The sequence below is a fragment of the Spermophilus citellus genome (genome assembly GCF_964194105.1).
Source record: "Spermophilus citellus genome assembly, chromosome: 5".
Classification (NCBI taxonomy): Eukaryota; Metazoa; Chordata; class Mammalia; order Rodentia; family Sciuridae; genus Spermophilus; species Spermophilus citellus.
In genome coordinates this window covers 9,124,931-9,146,158 of record NC_138186.1, presented here as the reverse complement: position 1 = coordinate 9,146,158, position 21,228 = coordinate 9,124,931, and the positions used below count along the sequence as shown (strand labels likewise).

Genomic DNA, 21,228 nt, shown 5'->3' with positions numbered 1-21,228 from the left:
TGGATTATATTCCCATCACCTGTCTTGGAGTAAACTCTATCTGGGAGGGACAGAACTGTTCCATTGTTACCTCCAGGCTTTAATAGCCAGTGCAGGGCTTCTACTGTTCATAGAGAAGAAAAAGAAGGACTCTTCCAAGTGACAATAATTTACATTTTTCCTTATCTCTCTAGATACAGCATCAGAAGTGATTCATTTTGCGACTTACAGCAGACCCTCAATTACACATAGCACAAGTAGGAGATGACTTATATCCAAAGAAAACCACTGGAAATTCTACACCCCTTCCTTTTAAGCAAGAATTCCAATATGGTAGCCCTAGGAGTGTAGCCCAGGGATAGAATGGGTGCTGACAGCATGCTTGAAGCTCGGGTTCAAACCCCAGAAACCCCCACCCCAGGAATAAGATTTTTCTCTTCGGTGCTGGGAATTAGACCCAGAGCCTTGCACATGCTTGGCAAGCCCTCCGCTGCTGAGCTGCACGCCAGACCTACAAGAAAAGGACTGCCATATGCATCTTCCCTTCAGCAAACTCTACCAGTGCTGTTGCTGACCGGCACAACTGACTAAAGGGAGTGTGTACTCGTTGCCTCCCCATTCCCCTATGCCAGCTGATGACAGAGATGAGACCAGAAATCCAGAAAAGAGGAAAAGAAAGCTCGGGGTCTTGAACACCCAGAGAGAGGAGAGCAGATAGGAAAGTTGGCCATATAAACAAGGATCTCATTCTGGAGGGTATCCTGTGAGTGGTTTCAGATTCTATAAGCATTGAGGTGCTAATTTCCTAGACACTTATAAGCAGCAAATCAAAATACACCCAAATAAGCCAAAAACAGTAGCCAAAAACAGTAGCCCCAGGAGCCGTGAGATGTATTTTTCACTCTTACTTTGGCAGATAACTGAATTTTTCAACTTAGGTCACAGCCTCCTAAGTAGAATTAATTCCTAATTTATCAAATAAATGGACTTAAGGAATATTTTTATAATTAATTCCCAATTTATATTTCAAGTTGTTTTTACACATATCAGATATTTAAAAGCCAAATCAGATCTCTACAAACGCAAACATTTTTTTATTTGCTCTTTATGCTAAATCCAACAATTTGATACAGATTTCGTAGGAAAAAACCAAACAGTTCATGGTAAAATATCCCCTCTTTGGGAAAGGGCATTCACAGTAAATGCTGCTGGAAAAATCAGCTCTTCCTTTAAAACTAGATCCCTACTTTACACCATTTAGAAAATATATTCTAGATCTATAACTAAAAATAGAAATATATTTATATACATATATTATAATATACATTTATATACACTTACTTATTATACATACATACAATATAATTCACTTGTATTTATTACACATGTATATTTTACGCCATACAATAAATTTGATAAGCATAAAAAGGCCTTGTAGGCAGGCTTTTTTCAAGATATTGACGGTTACTTTAAAGCAGGAAGACACAGAGAATTATTTTGAATGGCGTGGTATCATGACCTGACTTACATTTTAAGGATCATTTGGTCTGTGGTGTGAAGAATAGACCATAAGGGGGCAAAGTCACAAACAGAGCCAGGTGACATACTGCAGAAATCCAAGCGAGAGACCCTGCCCACAGGCAAATATGGTGAACCTGGAAGTCAAGTCATTTTTGGAACTGGGGACTGGGGTGGTAGCTCAGTGGTAGAGCACTCACCTAGCATGTGTGAGGCATTGGGTTCGAGTTTCAGCACTACATATAAGTAAATAAATTTAAAAAAAAAATTTAAATGGTGGGAACTGGTGAGAACCTAAAGGAAACTTGAAGACCAAGTCGACAAGAGGCCCAAGAGGAAGAAAGGCTCCAAGGAATCCTCCATGTCTAAGAACAGAGCTGACACTCAGAAAGATGGAAAGGGCTGGAGAAGCAGGTGTCCAAGAGACAGGTGAATGGATAAATTTGGAACTTGTGGCTACAAATAGGTAGAGGATATAATTACAGCCCAAGTTTCCATCACAGAGAGCCTCCCTCCAGAGGGTCCCCAACCGTCCCACCTTGTTGTTATGTCTTTGTGAAGCCCTCTCCCATCGATAGTGGACTGAACTCGGACGCACTTCCAGGGAAGAGTGTGGTGAGACTAATGGAGTGCCACTTCCAGGACCCGGTGGCAAGAGGCCTGAGGGTTCCACCTTGGTGCTTCTCTCCTGAATCAGCTTACCCAGGGAAGCCGACTACTAGGTTGCGTGGGAGACCTGTGGAGGGGCCCGTGTGACCTGCAGCTGCAGCCTGGGACACCTGTGTGACTGAGCCTGGAAGCAGCCCCGCCCCAGGCTGCAGGCTCACAGCTTACTACTATGTCACATAAGGCCGGCAGCCAGAGACAGCCGGCTGAGGTGTGTGGCCGGCTCCCACTCTCAGAAGCTGAGGGAGAATAAATGTTTGCTGTTTTAAGCCACTAAGTTCTGGAGTAACTTGTTACATATCAGTAGATAACTAGCAGAGTTGCGAGGGGAAGGCCACTCTCAGGCAGCATTTGTGGTTGGGGAACTGAGTCACAAGCAAGTTAAACCACCTGCCCAGCACCACACACTTGCAGGGAGGTGGGGATCAGACTGAGCCACCCAACTCCAGAGCCTTGGCTCTTAGTCACCAGGGACCAATACTCCCCTGGGGAATGTCCCTCCACCTAGGATGTGTGCACCAGAGCCTGTCTCTCCCCTGCAGAGAGCTGACATCACAGTTCACCTTGCAGTGGACCATCTGCTCCTTCATATCAATAGTTCACATATCAACACAGTTCTTCTACCTCGGACGTCCAAACCCACCGTCATTCAGACTTAATTGCCAAAGGAGACAGAAAGGCAGCCTCTTGCTTTAGTTAGGGTAACCTTACTCAGTCTGTTTAATCGGGTTGATTTAACTATTAGAAAATGTCCAACACAGTCGGAACATGCTCTACAGATTAAATGTCCTTCTTTGCATGCAAAAGTTCTTCCTTAAACCACAGTATTATAGCCAGACATGATGGTGCACACCTACAATCCCAGTGACTCCAGAGGCTGAGGCAGGGGGATTGCACGTTTGAAGCCAGTCTCAGCAACTTAGCAAGCCACTGTACAAGCAACAACAACAACAACAACAACACTGTAGTACTCTCCCCTTATCTGCAGGGGATACATTTCAAGAACTACAGTGTTTGCCCCAAACTGCATAGTCTTGGAGCTATATGTATACTTCACTTCTTCTTATACATATATACCTATGGTGAAGTTTAAATTATATGTACATATAACTTACATAGGTGTATATATAAAAAATAATAAAGTAGAACAATTATAACAGTAGTCTAGAATAGAAGTTATTTAAGTTTGTGAATTATTTATTTTTGGAATTTTTGTTGACAGAGTAACTAAACTGTGGGAAGCAAAGTCGTGGAGACGCAGGGACTACCGTGCTCAATGGTGAGGAAAAGAACAAGACACTTAATAAGATGGTCACAATAATTTGCATGTGGATTTTTCAGAATAATGAGGGGAAATCAACTGAGGGTTGGTGATAGAAAGTGGCTAAGACAGCAGATAATATTCAGTGTTTCCGTAGGAACTGGCAAGACCAAAATAACAAAAACACAGAAAAACAAACAAAAACCAAAGCCTTTGAATTATGTAAAACACAGTGACTCTTGTCCATTTAATTATTACAACAAGTTAACATGTTTCTGGTTTTTTTTTTCTGACACAGACATGAAATGCAGAGACTAAAAGACATTATCTCTGCACTTCTGCCTCAACACAAATTTAGAATGGCATTTGTCACAAGGAAACTGGCACTGGTTAACGACAGTATTATTCTTATTACATTATTATTCTTATTCTTAGCACGGTCATGTCCACGTGCAACAGCTGGGAACATGCTTTTGATCCACACTGGTGGAACTCAACTTGGGCGTCCATGGGTCCTACACCTGGGATTCAACCAACCAAGGATCAAAAATATTCAGGGAAAAAACTGCACCTGTATTGAACATGTACAGACTTTTTTTCCCCTCGTCTTTGCTTCCTAAACAACACAGTGTAACAACTAAGTACAAAGGCTTCACGTTGTCTCAGGTATCTGAGTAGCACCATTTTATAAAACGGACTGAAGCATCTAAGATTTTAGTGTCCTCGGGGGTCCTGGAACCAATCCCCCACAGACACTGAGGAAAGAATGTACTTCTCTCATGTTTTAACTGTTAGCATCGTATCCACAGTTGGTGGAAACTAGGAAACTGGGGGAAAAAAAGAATCATGAAAAAAAAAATAACAAAACCTACAGCCATTTATAACCTTAGTTGCCAAAAGCAACTGTTTTATAGAAGCACGTGATGCATCACCAAATGTACTTCTGCTCATTTTAAAACACCAAACAGTAGTAGCAGCTCAACAAGCGGACTGCTACCACTTAACCTACAATTTGGACAATTCGTGTAAGGATGAAATTACTTTGTCTTATGACATAAGGAGCAGATGCTACTAATTAACACACAAAAATGTCTAAAACAGAGTTTTAAAAACATATGAGTTTGAAAACACAAGTAGAAACAGCTTCAAAGAGTATAAGCAAAACAGTATAATACGATGGTGCACCGGGGCTTCTTTTTTTTTTTTTTTTTTTTTTTTTTTAGCACAGGCAATCAAATAAATCAACTGGCAAACTTCCACGGGTCATCCTCTAAAGAAAGTATGGACTTACCCAGGAAAGTACCTGATAAATCTTGCTTTATTTTTTAAAAATGGGGAGAAAGCATATGTCTGTAAACTAGCCAGAGCGCTCAGCGGGATGTCATATTCCACTGTGAAACATTATGCTACATAGAAAATAAAAGGAGGGTTTCAGGATGGGAATAAATTTGGGGAACATTCTTTGAGGGACTTTACATTCATATATACTGTAAATCTCTAAGAGGAGAGAAAGCAGGCATCTTGGCCCAAAATATATTTGACCACAGGACACTTTTTCCAGAAGGCCATGGACAACAGTTGTTGGCCAGAAAAAAACCTTAATAGGGAATGCCTTAACTAGGGGGCCTCAAACTTTTATCTCAAGTCCTCCTTATACTCCTAAAACTTATTGGGTACCCCAAAGAGCTTTAAATTAGCTAGATTAAATTTAACAATATTTATTGCATGAGTCATTAAAACTGAGAATTTAAAAACATTTGTAAATTTTTTGTTTGTGGGTGTGTGTGCTGGGTATCAAGTCCAAGTCTCTCAGGCATGCTAAGCACATACTCCCAGCCCCTGATAATATATTTACACAAAAGTCCATTGAAAGTCCACGTCCATTGAACGTTACATAAAATGATGTCTTTATGGAAAAATAAACTATTTTCAGAACAAAAAAATCGGTGAGAACAGTGACACTGGATGAAGTTTTGGCAAATATCTTTAACATCGGCCTTAACAGAAAATGGTTAAATTCTCATGTGTGCCTCTGAATTCACTTTACTGTGGTATGTTGTTTGGTTGAAGAATGCAAAGAAAACCTGGCCTCCATTTTCATGAATTGTGGACACTCTTCTTGTGTATCATACTCAAGGTGGAATTGATAACCCTGGAAACTGAAACACACCAATAAATTCTTTGAAGTGTTTTATATGAAAACTCCTTGGTCTATCTTGTACTTTGAATGGATCTATGATCATGCATGATTTTGCAACATGATTCACTAGTCATTTGGAAATAAGTAGTTTACTGAATTACATGGGTCTTCCCAAAGTTGAAACATTTCATTATATGATGTCATCACACCTCATATAGCCTCTGAAAAAATTCAGCTTCATGACAATGAAACAGATAAATAATGTCTGTCTTAGTAATATTATAAAAATAGTTGGGGTCTTGCAAGAGGGGGCAGGAGGAAAGCATCAGCTATGATAGGATCCCACCAGGTGATAATCTATGAGACATGCTCATCTTTTCTCTAGCAAACACTTTATCCCAACCTAGACCTTAACAATCCAGCAAGGATTTGTTGTATTTGAAAACAGTCAACTTCTTAAGTCCTCTGCAAGAGACTCAGAAATAACTTTTCCAAAAGATAAACCCCTGAAGTAACATCGGAATTAGAAGCCACTGTCTATTTATTAACAAGTAACCCAGAGAACTACTCAACAAAACCGAGTATTCTGGGGTGTCATGTACACATGCAATAATAGTCATCACCATCCTCAAAGTATATTACATCCTTTTAGACTTACCAACTCTCCTAGGTGGTGGGCATTTTATTCCCACTTTTTGATAAATTAAGAAATGAAGGCACTAAACAATGCAAAGTCAATGAGCTAGATAAAAAAGTGACAGATCAAGGACATGCCACCAAGCATTTTCTCAGGCCTCACTGTTACCTCCTTCTCAATTAATAGTTCCTAAACCTCAGTCATCTGGAATCTTCCTCTGGCCGTTATTCCAAGATCCTGAACTATCTTCTTCATTTTCTTGTTTCAAAGAGAGGAGCGGCTTCATGATTTGGCCCAAAGCCCATCCTCAGATATGCAGATAGCAGAAAGTTCCCTCACCTCCTCTGAGCAGACTGGTTATCCATGGGAAGAGCAATCTCCTTCAAAAGCCACGTGTGCCTGATGCTGTGAGGTTCAACCTTTTGCTTCTTAACAGGTCATTGGGCTAGAACACTGATAACGACGCTCGGTAAGCACAACTCAAGGCACCCTCAGCCTGTGTCTCCCATTGCTCCCCGGGAGGGCATATTTATGAAACAAGACCAACAAAAATGCCAGTCACCCCTAAGGCACTACGGGAAGGCAGGAGGTGGCATTACCCTTTCCAAGTGCTTTTTTTTTTTGGTACCAGGGATTGAACTCAGGGGGACTCCACCACTGAGCCTCATCCGCAGCCCTATTTTGTATTTTATTTAGAAACAGGGTCTCACTGAGTTGCTAACCACCTCACTGTTGCTGAGGCTGGCTTTGAACTCATGATCCTCCTGTCTCAGCCTCCCCAGCCGCTGGGATTACAGGCATGAGTCACAGCACCCAGTGTTTCCACCGAGTTATACTCCCAGCCCCTTTGATGCCAGGCTGACTAAAACAATGCTTTCGAACCTTTCGCTCCTCCATGCCTTGCCCATCATTTCTCTCATCTCAGACAGCTTTCCTTCTGCTAGCCCAGAGCCAATAAGACATATCAAGTACTTTCTAGATTATTCTTAATCATTGTTCAGTGCCAGGCTCCAGACATGGGTCCTTCCCGGACTACTCCGTCTCTCCCCTCCCTCCCTCACCCTATCCACACAGGCTCTCCTGCACACCCTCTGCCTGGGTGTTGTGTTGCCTCCTTTGTGAGAGTCCTGTGTCTCACGACGGTTCTTAAGACGTTCCAGAGGATCCCTCACAGCACTTCACACAGCGATGAACACAAAATGTCACGCAGGCTCCCGTCTTCCTCTAATTGGTTGGGGACAACAGAACATAAGCTTGGGGGTGAGTGTGGCTCAGGGGTGGAGCACCATGCACAAGGCCCTGGGTTCCACCCCAGGGGAGGAGGAGGAGGAGGAGGAGGAGAGGAACATATGCATGTTTTTTTTATGTCGACTTTATTTTTATACATCTTTCCCTTCAGCCCTAATTAAGCACGATTAGCAATGTAACTCATCCAGAAGCTTCAGATATTACTAAAGAGAACCGCAGTCTCCATAGCACAGCCAAAGGCGTGTGTGAAGAAGTTCCATGCGGGGCTGTTTCTGACATCCTCAGGGAGGGGACTCAGTTCCGTCCTAATGTGAACTGATGTGAGAAGAGAGTGGGACAGCTTATGAACTTGTGGCAACCAAGGACAGACTGGGGGTCAGGCCCATCCATCTGCTTTCATCACACCTCTGTGCGGGTTAAGGAGACCACTCTAAAGGCTCAGGATCCAGTGATCATCACCAACTCTAACTGGAATGGTGGATTCCATGTGGAAGCTCCCTCCCTGAATTGACACACTCATGCCTAATTTCTGCCTTCTTTTAAAACCTAACATCCTGAACTTACCCCCTGCCTTTTTTTTTTTTTTTTTGCATACATCATTCTTAGTGGAAATTTTCAACCACCAGAAAGGTGGGGGAAAGGGCGTGGCATACTTTTGACTTCTTAGTCATATTTCCTGAAGTTGCCGTTTTAGTGTATTTAAAATATTTACTTATGGCAACATTTAAGTAATTATAGTTTGTGAAACACTCTTCTCTTTTTCCATCTCCGTAGACCCCTCCGTGTGCTGTACCACAGAGAGTTTTCTGAATCACCGTCACTGATCTGCAGAGGGCTGTTGTACTTATCTGGTGAAACGCCAGACTCTTCCCATTGCTCTGGAAATCCAAAGGGAGCCATCTTAAGTCAGCAAAACTTAACTAAATTGCCTTCCACATTACACACTTGCTTCGGCTTGAGGCTTGCACTGTTTTGGTCAGCCTGGCATCAATGTGACCAAAATATCCACCAAGAATAACCTAGAGGAGATCAGGTTTATTTGAGGCTCATGGTTCAGAGGTCTTGGCCCACAGAGGGCTGACTCCATTGCTTGGGGCCCGAGGTGAGTTAGAACATCATGGGGAAAGGACCAGAGAGGAGGGTTGCTCTGCTCACGGCAGTGTCAGGAAGCAGAGAACGAGGGAGAGACGGGGAGACTGGGAGGAAGGGGCCAGAGGGAAGATGTCCCCAGTGACCCGTCCACTCCAGCACACCCCACCTGCCCATCGTCACCCTCCAGTCCATTCAAACTAGGAAGGACTGGTTACCTGCGACTCTCCCAAGCCAGGCATTTCACTTCTCAACATTTGGGCATTAACACGGGAACTAGGGGGAGACACCTTTTGTCTGAACCATAACACTGTCCCTTTGCCTCCCTTCATGTCTACAGCAATGCAATATGTCCCCACCCCATGCTTATTTCTGAGCACCTGACACCCCAGACCAGACCAGCCAAACCTAGGGTGCCACTTTTTATGATCCTTAACCAAGAAGGGGTCAGCTGAAATTAGTGAAGCAATGGCGGGGGTGAGATGGGTTCCTGGGTCCCATGGCGTCTCAGTCCACTAGGTCTGCTCTTGGTATCGGGACATCGCTAGCTATTCAACTCTGGCAACACCAGGATCAACCTTCTCTTTATTCTGCCAGGTGAGCCGGTACCTAAACCCATCAGTTAGTTCTACTTCCCAGCTCCACCACCCAGAGCCTGCCTCCTGTCTGCCCGCTGGCACTCCTGGCTTGGCTTGCCCTCCCCCATGCCTCCCACCCAGAAGTCCAGCTGCTCACATGGTCTGCCAATCAGCTCTCCAGAATGCCCCAGAGTGGGTGCTGGAAGACACAGACACAACCCCTCCTGAATTGTTTCCCCTCCTCTCTGGTTTCAGTTACTCACACTCATCTGGGATCCTAAAATATTGTGTGGAAAATTCCAGAAACCAACAATTCCTAAGGTTTGAAAGGCATGCCGTTCTGAGCAGTGGGATGAGATCTCGTGCTGTCGCACTCCGTGCAAAGAGCAAGAGCAGAGGCTCTGGCCATCTGGAAATGCCAGGGAGGAACCTGGAAGCAGCAAGAGTGTGGAAGTTCTCAACTCCAGCAAGGAAAGAAAAGAGATCCTACCCTGAGCTTGCTAAGGTCTATGGCACAGGGAGACGATCCTCAGAGACCAGGCCTGCAGAACTTTGATTACAACATATTGTTATAGTTATTCTATTTTACTGGTAGTTATTGCTGGTAATATCTTATTGTGCTTGATTCTTAAATTAAACTCTATCACAGGGATTGATGCAGATGGAAAAAAGCATAGGCTATATGGGATTTGGTATTACCCACAATTCCAGGCATCCCCTGGGGCCTGCTGCATTCCCCAAACTGAAAACCACAGGTAGCAACGGTAGGCTATTTAAACTGCCACTGACAGGAAGGGATTACGTGTAAAGTCTGTTCATCAACTAGTTTTTGATCTCTCTACCCCCTCCCTTCCTGTTGCCAATGGACAAGAAATAAGATCTCTGGATAAAACAGACGAGAATATAGGAAGAAAGGACCAGAGCCAACATGCCATTCAGATTTCTTTTTGGGTCAGTTTTTTATTTTTATTTATTTTTATTTTTTGGCACCTGAGATTGAACCACATCCCCAGCACTTTTTTGTTTTTTATTTTGAGACAGGGTCTCACTAAGTTGCTGAGGGCCTCGATAAATTGCTGAGGCCGGCCTTGAACTTGTGATACTCCTGCCTCGGGCTCCCAAGCTGCTGGGATTACAGGCATGTGCCACCACACCCAGCTTGGGTCCGTTTTTTAAAAAACTCATTTTGACTTTTAATCATTACAAATGATTCTAGAAGCATGGCATGCTAGGTGCTGCCAAGTGGTATTGATATATTTCATTACTTCTTGAAAGGCCACATATTTAAAACACTGCTAAAAGTCAAGCTAAAGAAAATAAAAAGATTTGGGATATCTCTGAGGCAGTTACAAAAACAGAAACAAATGTTATTTTTAAGCTCTGCCTCACTGTAAACTGACAAGATATGAATATGAATTTCATGGAGTAATGTGCTTCTGCTCCTCACAACCACATGCCAACAACTCAATTTTGTATTTCATTTTGAAGTTACATGTGGAACATGTAATCTAGATTACAAACCATCCTCATTAAAGTAAATTTACTCTGGCTAATTTTTGATAGCATGACATCATTAAGATGAAAAAAAGCTTAGTAAATAACTATTTTCAAATTGGCTTCTATAAAATTCGCTGCTAAGTTATACCTTTCTTATGACACAGTGGTCTGCATGTCAGGTCACCAACTCACTTGGGAATACAGGCTTTGTAAATCTGGGCATTTGTCAGCAGTAAGAAGAACCAGTATGGATCATGCCCTCAAGAAGTTTACACTGCATCCAGGAAGAGAGTTTGTACACAAATGGCACAATTTCCTGGTAATGCAGTATAAGAGAGGTACTTCCAAAGCTGTGGAACTTCAGAAGAGGAAATCATGTTCTGAAGGAAAGCATATCTAGAAAGTTCTATACAGAAAGGAGGCCCTTGGGACTAGGTGGATGGGAGTTCTGAACTCTTGAGTTTCTACTCCTGAAGTGAAACCAATCCATTTGTTTCTAGAATTAACATTTATTGAGTAACTACTCTATTGTAAAAATCATAAATGGCATCACTAAGCTTCCAAACAAACCTGTAATGATAGCCTGGTTATAACTGATTAAAAAGGAAACCAGAGCATATATTAACATGCCCTAGAGTCATTAATTCCTGCTGAACATTAGTGAGCCCAAATCCTGTTTATATCAACATAAGAGTTAATCACACAGAGAAGATGGCACTCTTTTTTTGGGGGGGGGGGTGAAAATGGGAGTTCAAAACACAATTTGAGTCTAATGTATGAAAGATGATATATCATGAGCTATGTAATGCTTTAAATAATCAATAAAAAAATTTAAAAAAAATACACAAGGGTCAACATCATTATATATTTGGATATGAATATGGCTGAATATAAGTGATATATATATATGTATATGTATATATATATATATATATATATATATATATATATATATTACAATGCAACTAAAACAAGAAGGTCAAGAACTTAAGTATATATTCATTTGACCTCTGACATCAGTACTACACAATGTAATTTCATTTTAAAACCAAACTACTAAGATGCAGCTTTGTTTTAAAATAATTATTCGCCTTTCTACAGCAACACACTCAAATGTGCTTCAGGAACCTTCTGTGTTAGATGCATGGCAGGAGGGTGCTCATGAAGAATGAGCTCCCAGAGGCTGGGGGTGTGGCTCAGTGGTAGAGCAGGGGTTTAACATGGGCAAAGCCTGAAAGCCTGGGATCAGGCCCCAGCCCCACCCCAAGCTGTATACTCAGGCTCTTAGGGCCCAGAAATCTGAATGTTCAACCTGCAGCCCGTTCACCCCCAGAGAAGGACTCAGTGGCACAAGTTTTAAAGCCCCAGGTCTAGTGTTTCTCTCTACTTGCTTCCCTCTGGATTCTCTCTTTCCGAAATGGGTCTTTGCCAACTTGAACAATTACATTTCAACATCCTCCAAATGTTTTCTGCGTCACACTATGTTAACTAGAAAAAAAAAATGCTGCGTCTCAAACACTGAAATGATTCCACGGGAAGGAAGGAAGCTGGTTTTCAATCCATTTTTATAGCCTCCCCCCTTTTCTACATCTAGCTCAAGACAGCACAAGGGGGCTCTGAGGGCCTGGGGTCTGTGGAGAGGTTATTCTGGAATATTCTGTAACCACAAAGGTGTTGAAAAGTGTCAGCAGGAGACTGACAATGGAGGACAGGCACAGAGGAAGAGGACATTGCTGGCTTGGAAGCTGGAGGAAGGGCCAGGAGCTAATGAGTACAAGTGGCCTTCAGGAACCTGTGAAGGCAAGGACAGGGACCCTTCTCCAGAGTCCCAGAGCTCTGCTGGGACCTTGACTTCAGGTGCTGAGATCTCTGTTGGCTTCCTGACCTGCAGAACTAAGAGATGATGCGTTGTCCTATTTTAAGCCACCAAGTTTGTGATGAATTGATGCAGGTGCTTTGAAGAAAATAAGCTACTCAGGTCACCTGGAACACAAAGGCCATGACCCAGCAACCCACACACTACAAACAGGATATGGCCCAAACAGTTCGTTTTCAAGCCACTCTGCCGCCTCTTCTGCATCTCTTTTCTATCCTGTTCTCCCCTGGGGTCCTACAGCTTATCTTCTCAGCTTCCATCAAGGCACCCTGGTTTATCATCTTGGAAATGAGAAAAAGGGGCGGGCTGATGGACCGGTTTCTCAACTTCAGCACTACTAACACTTGGAGGCAGATCATTCTTGGTTTTGGAGGACTGTCCTGGGCACTGAGGGGGATTTTGCCACAGTTCTGGCCTCTACTCACTAGAGGCCTCTGAGTTATCTCAACCAAAAAATTCCCCTGGGCTTTGCAAAATGTCCTGGGGCTGGGGGTGGACCACAGGCAAAATGGATCTGGCTGAGATCCACTGGTATAAGGCGTCTACCAGTTCACTGGACAGTCTCTCCACCAGTCCCCTCCCACAGAAGGCTGAGTACCCCTTACCTGAAGTGCTCGGGACCACAAGAGTTTCAGACATCTAAGTTTTTCAGATTTTGGGAATATCTGTGCATAAATAACAAGAATATTGTGTGTTGGGGGGGTGAAACCCAAGTCTAAAGACAAAACTCCAGTAGGTTTCATTCACACCTTTCACGCAGGTCATCACCTGAAGTTTGTTTTGCCCAACAGTTGTAACACTTTTCTTCATGAAACAAAGTTTTGTGGTGTGGAATTCTTCACCTGTGGAGGCATGTTGGTGCTCCAAAAGTGTCCTACTTGGGAGCGTTACAGATATTTGGATGAGAGATGCTCAAAAAAAAAAAAAAAATATATATATATATATATACACACACACACACACATACACACACAAAAAAATACACACACACATTCTCTCTCTCTCTCTCTCTCTCTCTCTCTCTCTCTCTATCTATCTATCTATCTCAAGTTGCAGCTGGTCTCATGCAAATGAGTTTCCCAAGAATTCGTCTGTTTGGCATTTCAAAACAGCTCTAAGTCAGATGCAGACACAGCCATTTTTTACTGGCCCACTACACTTATCCCCAGCCACAGGCAACCATGACTGCTCCACAGTGGCCCTTGGGACCACCCTGTCAAGGAGCCCAGAGGCCAGTGCCTGCTATGTGACTGTTATCCAGAGCCCTCTTCAGCTCACTGCAATTCCATTACCTGGATGTCGTTAATAACAATCCTTCAGTCAGGAGGTTCAGTGCAGTGTAGATCAAGCAGCCAGATGACTGACTGGAAGCCTGGCTCTGGTGACAGAACAGATGTTTTGGAATCAGATCCTGAGAAATGGCCACTGTCCTGGAAATCAGCGTGGCTGAAGAAACAGATAATTTCCTCCACCAGTTCTCTCCAAGAAAATGACTTAAAGATGTTAAAAGATCCTGTTTGGGGTAGTTCTGAATTTTGCTCAGACTTTCAATTTCAATTTCAAAATGACAAAGCAGGAAAGCAGTCATATGGAAATGTTGCCTCCTGTTTGTACTGAAGTCTTCAACCAATGACAGTTTCCAAGGTGGGAGGCTAAGCTCGCAGGCGCACAATGGGTCCAGCGGAAGGCTCCAGTCCCAAGGTGCTCTGCTGTCTCTGGATGGAGGTGCTGGGTGAGTTACAGACTGGCGACTTTGCAGAATGTGCTTCCAGGAATGTTAGCATAGACATCCAGGCAATTCTGGAAACCAATGGCTTTCTAACAGAACTTCACTGTGACCTTTAGAGATTAACCCTCGGGCAACCACAGCCATATTAATCAGTGCTAAGACTCCAAGTGCATTTTCTCTCAAAGGCCCTTCTCCAATTGCTCCCTAATTTCATAAAATCTGAAAAGAATATCACATGTCTCTGAAGCACTAAGGGCCAAGGTCCCCAACCAAACAAGCTCATCAGGGCTTCTCCCTTTCCTTCCTTCAGACATTCTACAATGACAATGAGAGAAGATGGAGCTTTTATGGAGTGATATTGACCTTATGGCAGTCAACATACAGTACTGAGGAGGAGGCTGAGGCAGGAGGATCATGAGGCTGAGGCCAGCTTCAGCAATTTAGTGGGGCTCTAAAGCAACTTCATGAGACCCTATCTCAAAATAAAAATAAAAAGGGCCAAGGATGTGGCTCAGTGGTAAAGTGCCCCTGGGTTCAATCTGAGGTACCAAAAATTAAAAAAAAAAAAAAAGAAAAGAAACTTTTTCAGGGAGAGGAGGGATGAATCTTTTATATATTTAAAACTGGCACATAAGACATTGCCAGGGAGAAGATGGTAAGGGAGAGGGCGGAGAGAAAGAAACAGGGGCATCATTACGTGTCTCCTACCTGCAAAAACACCTGCAAACTCAAGTGTTACATTCTGAATGACAGTGTCAAAGCGGTGACCCCTTGAAGCCTGTGTCTCCAACCTGGCCTCGCTCCTCACCAGAGTTAGGTCCTGGCATTCTACAAGTAAGTGCGGGTGAGTCTGCACTTTGGTGAGAATTTCTAAAAGATGTTTTACTAACTTTCATTGCCCCCTTTATACAACCAGTTGCAAACAGTCATGGAATGCCCTTAAATGCACTGACGAGAGGTTTAAAAGGGCTGAGGATGTGGCTTTGAATATCTTTTAGCTACAACATTTGACCTGGACAGTTAGCTCAGGTATACAACATACCTATAGAATACACAGAAAACCATGTATTCAAATCATGTACTAAGTAGCACCTTACTTCAAAATCCATAACTGCCAGCTTTTGAAAACCAGCTCTTGCTGCTTTTCACACTAATTTTGTAAGCCCTTGTAGCTGACGGAGAAATTGAAACATTTTATTTCTTCATTTGCGTTTGCCAGGTACCTATTTTATGCTAGGCCCAGAGGATTGCAAGTGAATAAAATATGGTTCCTGCACTCTGCATCTAGAGGTAGGTAGAATAGATAGATAGGTGCATGCCTGGGCCATAAAAGAGGGAAACCATAGGAGAAACAGAAAAGAGATTTTTTTTTTCTATAAAAAGAACATACAATTGGGTTTCAAATCTCGTTTCCAAACTCAAAAAGTATATTTGTGGTCGTGGTGAGTCAATCTCAGTATGATTGTTTCTGGCTGGAAACGTCTCTCTACCAACTACAAAACTGGTCTCCTCTCTGGAATGTTCAGCTCGGAGAGGAAGGTCAACTCCAACAGCAATCACCGATTTCCTCCTGTCCCACGGATTGGACATATCTTCAGGCTCATTTTCTCCCACATTCTCTGCATCCTCCACAATACTTTGTATCCTTTTTAGATCTGAGTGTTTATCTCAGTTTGCTATTTCATTTTCACTTCCTAGTTAACATTGAAAAAAAAAATGTAACAATGAATAATGTCTGAGTGGCCACAGTAAGCAAAGGACCACAGGAGATGTAAAAAAAGGAACAAGAGGTTGTCCCAGCCCTTCAAGGATCTTTCCAACCTTATCAGGGAGAAAAACGTGTAAACAACATGGTGTGAATCCAGGGGAATGTAGGGGAGGGCTGAGCCTGACAAGCCAGGAGCCCCAGCAGGCGGAGCGCTCGGAGCTGCACACAGGCCTCAATTATGTGTGCTGCGGGAGGGGCATCTTCTATTTTTACATTCCCCACCCCAGAATGAGAGTTACTGAAAATCCCACCTGGATCAGCACACAGGAGGCACCTAAAGCTCAGCCACTTTACTCTTTTTTTTTTAATTAATTAATTTTAATTATGTAAATATGACAGCAGAATGCCTTTTGATTCATTGTACACAATTGCAACACAAATTTACATTTCTCTGGTTGTACACGATATAGTGTCACACCCTATGTGCAGTCATACATGTGCTTAGCGTAATGATGTCCATCTCATTCCACCATCTTTCCTGCCCCCATGCACCCTCCCTCCCCTCCCTCCCCTTTGCCCCATCAAAATTCCTCCATTTTTCCTATGCCTTCCCCCCCTCCATTATGGATCAGCATCTACTTATCAGAGAGAACATTTGGCCTTTGGTTTGGGGGGACTGGTTTACTTTGCTTAGCATGATATTCTCCAATTCCATCGATTTACCTGCAAAAATCTTGGCGTGGAACCACCATTTTACCCAGCTATCCTACTCCTCGGTCTATATCCAAATGACTGAAAATCAGCATACTGTAGTAACGCAGCCATATCAATGTACACAGCAGCTCCATTTGCAATAGCTAAACTGTGAAAGCAACCCAGATGCCTTTCAGTAGATGAATGGATGAAGAAACTGTGGTATATATACACAATGGAATATTACTAAGCATTAAAAGAGAATAAAATGATGGCCACCTTATTCTTTAAAGCCAAATATGCCACTATGTTATATTTTTAATACACGGATGAAAGTTTATTTTTTCCACCCTGATTATTTTCTGTGTTCATCCTTAGGTCTGGGTTGATTTTTAGTAGTTTCTCCCACAAAGAATAGGAATATAAAACCTGTGTGCGTGAAGAGTTGTTTGCAAATCCTATGTATTTTACCCATTCCACTTGGGCCTCGCTTCACTCACAGCTGTGAAGGGCTGATCCATTTGTGTTAGAGTCTGCCAAAGGCCACTCTTCTTTTGTGAGTCACATATGAAGACTGGTCCTTTCAAGAAACTATCTCCTTTCAAGGTGGCTAAACGTTCACCTGCATTTGTTTTTCACTAGGTGACTAATTCTGAATGTAAGCAAAAGACAGTTGATCAGATTCAGATACAATTGTTCACAACTTTCTGTGACTGCTCTTAATTCATTCGGCTTTTGTCGATCACCACACCCTATTTTCTGTATTGACGGTGCACTTTAAATTGCCTGTGCAATTTTTAAAAATGATGAGGTTGTCTGAAAAGTGCAGGGTACACTTGAATGAGATTGTTTCCTTACAACTTTTTCAGTGGCTGGCTGCCTACGCAGACCTGCTGCTCCAGCCAAAGAGCTTTTCCTACATTCAGGTGTGATCATTTCAGATGCAGCTCTTTGATCACTTAATGTTAACAGGAAACAATTTTTTTTTTCATATTGAACTGCATCATTTTAATTTTGCCAATCAGGAGTGGGAGAAGTCAAGTTGATGGATCCATACCATGGGGTCCAAAGCAAGTTGGTTTACAGTACTATGCCAGAGACACAAACAAGATGGGCACAATGCCAACATTTAAATTACTTTCAGGATTTTTGCTAACATTCTCATTTGTTCATAATCTCTTGGGCATCTAGTTTAATTTCTTTTGATTTCAAGAAAACATACGTGTCTCTATCAATATTGAAGACTTAACCCAATACTGAATATCTCTGATTATTTAGGTGAATCTTATTTCAAATTCTGACTACAATGCCATACACTCTACTATGCCAATCATTTTCGTTTTCATTTTCATTCTATCTTTTGTTGGTTTTTGAAGCCAAAATGCTACTTTCTTCTTTACAGATGGCTGGATGTGCCGTGCTTATGGGGGAACCTGGCTGCTTTGGCAGGTGCACTTTCCCAGATAAAAACGGGAAACCAAAGACAGAAAGTTGAGTGGAAGCCTGGGGTGGGAAATTCAGTTAGATCTTTCTAGAACACTTTGAACACTTCTTATGAATTAATTTTTCTAAGAGATCTGAATTTTAACACACTAGTCATTTTCTGATTTGAATATAGACACCACTTCTTTAATTTCATACACACACAAAAAAATGAGGATGTTATGCTACCAAGAGAAAAGGAGAAGAGGAAAGAAAAGGAAGGGAAGGAAGATGGATGGATGGATGGAAAGCAGGAAAAGAAAGGAGGAGAGAGAGGGGGAAACACTGAAGAGTCAGTTATTATGTGGGAGCTTAAGTTCAGAAGCTTGACAAAAGTCAAATACTGACCAAATTAACTTGGAAAATTCCTTTGATTTGCTCATAAAATGCTGTAACATGATTCTGTGTACAGAGCTCTTTACAGCAACCCTCAGGTACAGTGAAGTCTGAGAACCACTAAGCTAGACTACTGGGAAGGACTCAGTGGGAGCCCCCCTGTAAATGTACCATTTCTCCATTAAGTGAAGCCCCGGAACCCCAGAGGGAAACAGGAGGATTGGATAATGAATGGCAAAGTGCATCTGGCAAGGGTTTTTGTTGTTTGTTGCAGTTCCATGGTAACGAACGCTCAGCTTCTCTCTCTTTTTGATTTTTAAGTGCTAGGGCTTGCTTGAACCCGGGGCTTCATGCATGCCAGACAAGTGCTCTACCCTCAAGCTGTAACCCCCACCCCAACATTAAAGCTTCTTTAAAACATTAATTTACCAAATAATATAATTCAAGGATTATAGCATCCGTCCTGAATTATAATGTTGTAGTGACTAAGAGTAACTTTTTAAAATATTTCCTTTGAAAAAGAAAACATTTAAAAAGAAACATTTAATCTAGTTACTGTATTATCTGTCTTAAAAAAATACAACAAATAAACATCAAAAAATTTCCAAGGCTACCCTTTTCTTAGTTATCCTAGGTTTGGAGTACTTTGCCCCTTGTCTCCCACATCCAATTTGGACAATAAATATCCGAATTTGTAAAATTTAAGGAAGTATGAGGAGGCCACCGCCCTGCTCGTGGCTCTGGACCCTGGCCTTTCCAGTGAGCGCAGACCAGAACAAGACCAGGGGAGGGTCAGAGTGCAGAGCTGCAGGCAGCCTGGGATGAGCTAGCTGATTACCTAGGCACCTAATGCTTCCAGGGGCCCCCAAAACATCTGGCCCTGAACATGTCCTTCTGCTCCTGCCTTTTGTTGGTTTCCCTCCCTAATCCACGAAGTTCTGGGTTCCAAAATAAATTCTTATCCATTGTTTGTTCAGCTTCTTCTGCTGAATCCTGCAAGCCTCCTGGAGGAATAAGAAACTAAGTAGCACAGACTTGACCATGAGCAGTTCATTCATCAGATCTTCGAGGAAAGTAGGACCCAGGGCAGCTCTGGGGTTGGGCTGGACGGGGGAAGGGAGGTGTCACCAGAGACAGGGAATGAGGGACAAGTTCCAAAACACTCAGAAAGCCGATGACCATCCAGCACTCCAGTGGTTTAAAACTTAAAGTGAAATGGCTGAAATGGATGGAGGCCATTCACCATTATTTATAAGGAAGCCTGTTGGCCATGCAATTCTTAAATAGCCAGACAGAAGCCTAAGTATTACCATGAATGTGGGACATGGAATGTGCCCAAGGACTTCCCCCCCTTTACCACTGAACCAGCGTGTGCCTAAAGAAACAATCCATGTCGTTAGTTTAGAAAGCACAACATTCCATCATTCATCTTATTTTTAGGAATGGTTGGAGTTATTACACGAGCGAGAAGCTAGCTTCCAGAGATTGGGCGGTTTCATCAAAAAAATTAAGTTATGGCTGAGCTGAGAGATGGACAATTGTGTCAAAGCCGAAGTCTGTGTGGGAGGGCTGGAGAATTCAGGAGCGAGCTAACAAATTCCCAAGGAAAGGAGGCATGACAGTGGGGACCCAGTTTCTCCTCACTGGACAGTGTGCCCCAGACACACGGGTCCTTTTCTGTTACGCTTCATCTCTCATCACATTATTCGGCCTGTGCCTCTCAGATGGACACTGTGGAAGGACTGGTGCCACCGAGGATAAAACAAGAATCTGTGTCAATCAATAATACCTCTGAAGTCAGCCAGGCAGTTGGCCTCAGTCTCCACTGAAATCCTATCCCCAAGAAACCAGGACGCAGGACCACGGCCTCGATGAAGCCTGCAGTATAGGGTGACGCCACAGCGTCACGTGAGGGCCACCTCTCCAAAACGGTCACAGTCTGTATTTAGAGGAAAGGAAAGAAGTGGTAACAAGTGGTAACATGCACATTAGGGAATACCGGGGAGGAACCAATTAGGACGACAGCTTGGCTCTCCTGCCTCATGCATATGAAAAAGGGATTCGCCATCAATGAGCAAGAGCGCCCGGGATTTGTGGGAACACTAGCTTTGACACATCAAAGACGCTGCTGCACACCTCCGTCTTTTTTATTCCCATTAGCTCACCCTTGTCTGGATGAAAAGAGCTCAGTGAATCAATCGCTTCTGTTGAACTGTTTATGTATTTCTCAAGTCCTGATTAGACCATTAGTCACCGAGCATACTGCACAGTAAACTAGAGTAGCTGCAATTACGCAACGTCCCAAGAACATACAGAGAGCATTTACGGTGAGGCCATGGTGCCAGCAAAATGTGCAATGGAGATTATTTGTCAGCATTTTTAAGAACCCGGGCATTTAAATGCCAAAGGAAATATATGCAGACACAGACGTTGGTGGGGGAAGATGCACGATGAAAGTACCAGCATCTACTCCTCCAGATAGAGGACAGCCCCTGTAAAGGAAAGTTACCCTGTGCAACAAATAACGCCCCATGCTCCAGATGCCGCCTCTTGCCTTCACTGTAATTTCTGCAAGAGCCTTGATATGAGGCAGCAATCAAAGGTAAAGAGTCAGAACTGAAGTCTCACTCAGTCTTGGTTAGCAGCTGTTCTCTTCCAGAACGCCCCCATTCCTGTCCACATCTGCATCTGAGCACCAGTCTGACATGAATAATTTCCCTTCTCCTTTCTGTTCTTCTCATTTTTCATCTCCCCGGACCAGAAAAACCATACAATTTGAGGATTTCCTATC

The 21,228-nt window shown here is 42.9% G+C and overlaps 1 protein-coding gene across 11 annotated transcripts in view; it reads right to left on the bottom strand.

Moving 5' to 3' along the window:
• Nucleotides 1-21,228, bottom strand: part of ATXN1 (ataxin 1) — a 385,115-nt gene that overhangs the window by 293,178 nt on the left and 70,709 nt on the right. Inside the window, exon 1 of one of the 11 annotated variants that reach the window (XM_081294751.1) lies at nt 13,782-13,800. The exons of the other annotated variants lie outside the window; for them this stretch is intronic. The gene's annotated coding sequence lies outside the window, so the exon portion shown is untranslated. Of the gene's footprint in view, nt 1-13,781; nt 13,801-21,228 lie in introns of those variants that run through there. 11 annotated transcript variants of the gene reach the window in all.